The sequence below is a fragment of the Anneissia japonica genome, unplaced genomic scaffold, assembly GCF_011630105.1.
Source record: "Anneissia japonica isolate Jap-2015-1 unplaced genomic scaffold, ASM1163010v1 scaffold731_len135611_cov127, whole genome shotgun sequence".
Taxonomy (NCBI): domain Eukaryota; kingdom Metazoa; phylum Echinodermata; class Crinoidea; order Comatulida; family Comatulidae; genus Anneissia; species Anneissia japonica.
The window spans coordinates 108,560-112,009 of record NW_022718818.1 but is presented as its reverse complement, the minus strand read 5'-3'; the positions used below and the strand labels follow the sequence as shown (position 1 = coordinate 112,009).

Below are 3,450 nucleotides of genomic sequence, written 5' to 3'. Positions count from 1 at the left end.
ACCGAAAGGTCCACTGATTAATCTCAGATAAGAAAGTATAATACATACTCCAAGTATTGAAATACACGCCATCGTGTTGGGATCCAATATTTCGACATTAATTATGTCATCATCAGGAATGATGAATGATTTTTTCATATCACCGTATTCCCGCCTCATTTATCACTATTTTATGTTCACCATGTTATATTCAATATAGATTCTGATTGGTTAAGAAGCGGGGCAATAGAAAGTACTATTCCACTCAAAAAGTACTATTCCCTGAAAAAATAGTACTTTTTTTACCTGTCGCGATGTGCAAACTCCGGGCCCACTACATTGCGCTGCTGACGGTAAAGGGGGACTGCGACCTCTACGACGAGATTATCCCCTGTCCGCGTCACGGATCAGCGAGTAGACGATAAACAATAGATGCTGCTCGTTTCGAGATGAAGGAGTAGCCTAGGTCTAGAATTACTTCTTGACGAAGCCGATAGCAAAAAGCACCATAAGACAAATGGAGTATGTCTTATCAATATTCGACAAATATATTGCAAGACGATGGGTGCTGTTGAAATTTTGAAATTGAGTAAATAAGCAAAGAAGAGCTAGACACGCTCTTGATCGCCTAGGCTAGCCTAGTCGAGTAGTAGTGGGCCTAGTAGTAGGCCTATGCCTCTAATATAACAAACAGGCTAGGAAGTAAGTACTTTTTTAGGCCTCGTAGAATTTATGTATGAGGCATATAAAACAAATGCTGACTGCCGTATTTTCGGGGAACAGTTAAATCTATTGCCCCTTGATGATGTGGAGACCGTAGCCTATCTTCCCTCGGGCTTCGGCCCTCGGGAATATGTAGGCTACGTCTCCACATCACATGGGGCAATAGATTTCACCATTCCCCTCATGAGCAGTTAATATTTGTATATTACTTTTATAATGTTATATTTTTTTATTTTCACTTCTCTGCTTGACTTCTGCATTACATTTGTATCTAGGCCTATACCTAGTTTACTTTTTTTTTGCTTATAATTGTTAATGGCATATTATTATTATTATTATTATTATTATTCTATAATCATATATATGTATTTACATTAGGTTTATATATTATCCAATATTTTTTATTGCCATTATACTTATTAGTATCATGGGCTATCGCTTACACTACTCGATATCACAGTACAGTACTTGTTTTTTACACTTTAAGCTCTACCTTAATCCCAACATATACTGTATCATTATCCCTGTGTCTCCATTATTGTTTATCTCATTTAATCACCTTCCTCTATTTTACGCCGACTGTTTATTGTATTTTTTGATCTGGTATTTTCTAATTTGTGTAATCAATTACGCTGATGAAGTCTTGAGGACAAGATGGAATATATTCATTTCCTGAATACCAACGTTTCCGCATCATTATTTTCTGTTTTATATATGTATTCAATTGAACAAGCTAAAAATGAGAACATCTATACAAAGCTTATGGTTGAATTCGTAGAAGACAAAGGACTGAGCATTGACAATGGTAAGACCCCTCAAATCAAGAACCACCTCCAATTAAAGATTACTTTTCTATTATCCGAAATTACCAAATGTCTTAATCATCTTTGTTATTCTCATAAGAGATCAAACCTTCTAAATACTATGAAAACCCCGTCCCGAAAGAGGTCTTTAATTGGATGAGGACCTCTATATTAAGCTGCTGTAGTTTTATTATTTTAGTAAGCTCCGTTCTCAATGATGGGTAATCTCTGTTTCAACTTATTTAAATCGCTCTCACATTGCGTTTCGTCGAAATCGCGCATTATTGGCGCGTATCTCTTGGTTCAAACATAAATATCTCACACACATACACCTGTCTCTTATACACATCTTATATATATATATAGGGTATGCAAATAGGGTGTTATGTGTTTTTAAGTAGGAATTTAGTGCTGTGTCTGCATGTTGAAAGCTGTTGATGATGTGTAACTTTTCTGTAAGGCATAAGTTACACCGTTTTGTTTTAGTTGAATAAAATGCAGCTCTGTCGACAATGGACCATTTAATGCTGTATTTTGTAATGCAGTCTTTTAATTTCCATATGAACTTTGAAACTTACATTTAAAAGAGAAAGAGATACACCTCCACTTTTACATGAAATCTAGAATAAATATATTTATGGAACATTTTTTAATTTTAGATTACAGTGACATACATTTACAATAACCATTAACTAATTTAAAATTTATAAACACTTTTAAACATTATTGCAGATAATGCCCAAGTGTCAATATTAATTCCTATCTATAGGCACAAATACACCGATAAAAGGCATTATCTGCATTTTCACTCCTCCCCCATTGAAATAAAAGAAAAAAAAAATCAGTGAAACATACATGAAAATTGTTTTAATAGTTTACTTTTTAAGAATTGAAGATTACTAGTACTTTACTTTAGCTAAAACCAAAAGCGTTTTGCTCATTTTTTTCAAACCGTTGATTTTGCAGTAAAGCCTTTTTCCAAATCATGGTGGTTATGCTTTTACTTGAAGCCTATTTTTCAAAATTGTATTTAATCTGTCAAGACAAAATATATGAAATGTAATGGAATGAAATGTTTTATTTGTTTATTTAACTAGATCGTTGGATCGTTTCAAGATGATGGGCATAGATTGACAATTAGTGGCATCTGTGCACTAATACCCAACAAGAGTTCACGCATTCTAGACTTTGCTGCTGGCACCGGACTTTTCGGAAAAATTGTAAGTTAATATGATGATCGAATCACTGGCCAATAAGAAACTGGAAATTGTAAATGCGTATGTGTGATTGGTTGATGATAAAAATGCGCTCAACTTGCTAACCGATAGCGCTTGCTAACCGTTAGGGGTATCCTGATACTGCTAACGGTTAGTGATCGGGCGTTCTCATGCGGGTGCTAACGGCTTGCACTTACGGTTAGCTCCCGATCCGGATACTAGGGCTCTCACGAGAACCAGGCTTAAAGCTCACAGGAGTAGTAAAAGCACTTAAAATTGTAAAAGGGTTGTTAATGATTTTATACCACATAATTACATAGATCCTAAACATTTGATTGGTTGAAATGTGGAATATAATTGCGTCACAAGTGTCATCATACTTTCACATGCTTTTACTTTTTTTGGTTAGGGGTCATAAATCACTACACCAGAGGTTCTGAAAGATTGTTAGTTCTTACTACATCAAATAGTGAATCCGGTTGTAGATTTCAAGATAAAGGAAGCAAACTCTTATATTCTGCCTAATTGAGTTGATAACCAATAATTGTCAATTTTAAATTGATTTATTTAGTTATTTATTAAAAATTTGACAAAACTCTCCAAGAGGAAACCATGGGCTGACGCGTCGGCCCAACACAAAGGTGGGAACCTCTTAAATGCACTTTTCAACATGTTGATTTGAATTGACTCAGTGCAGAGTGATTCCTACTATATATATTTTTTTGTTT

General features: G+C 34.8%; 1 protein-coding gene across 1 annotated transcript in view; it reads left to right on the top strand.

The window, feature by feature from the left end:
• LOC117110635 overlaps nt 1–3,450 on the top strand; it is a gene marked incomplete in the record, with an annotated part of 17,855 nt that overhangs the window by 11,088 nt on the left and 3,317 nt on the right.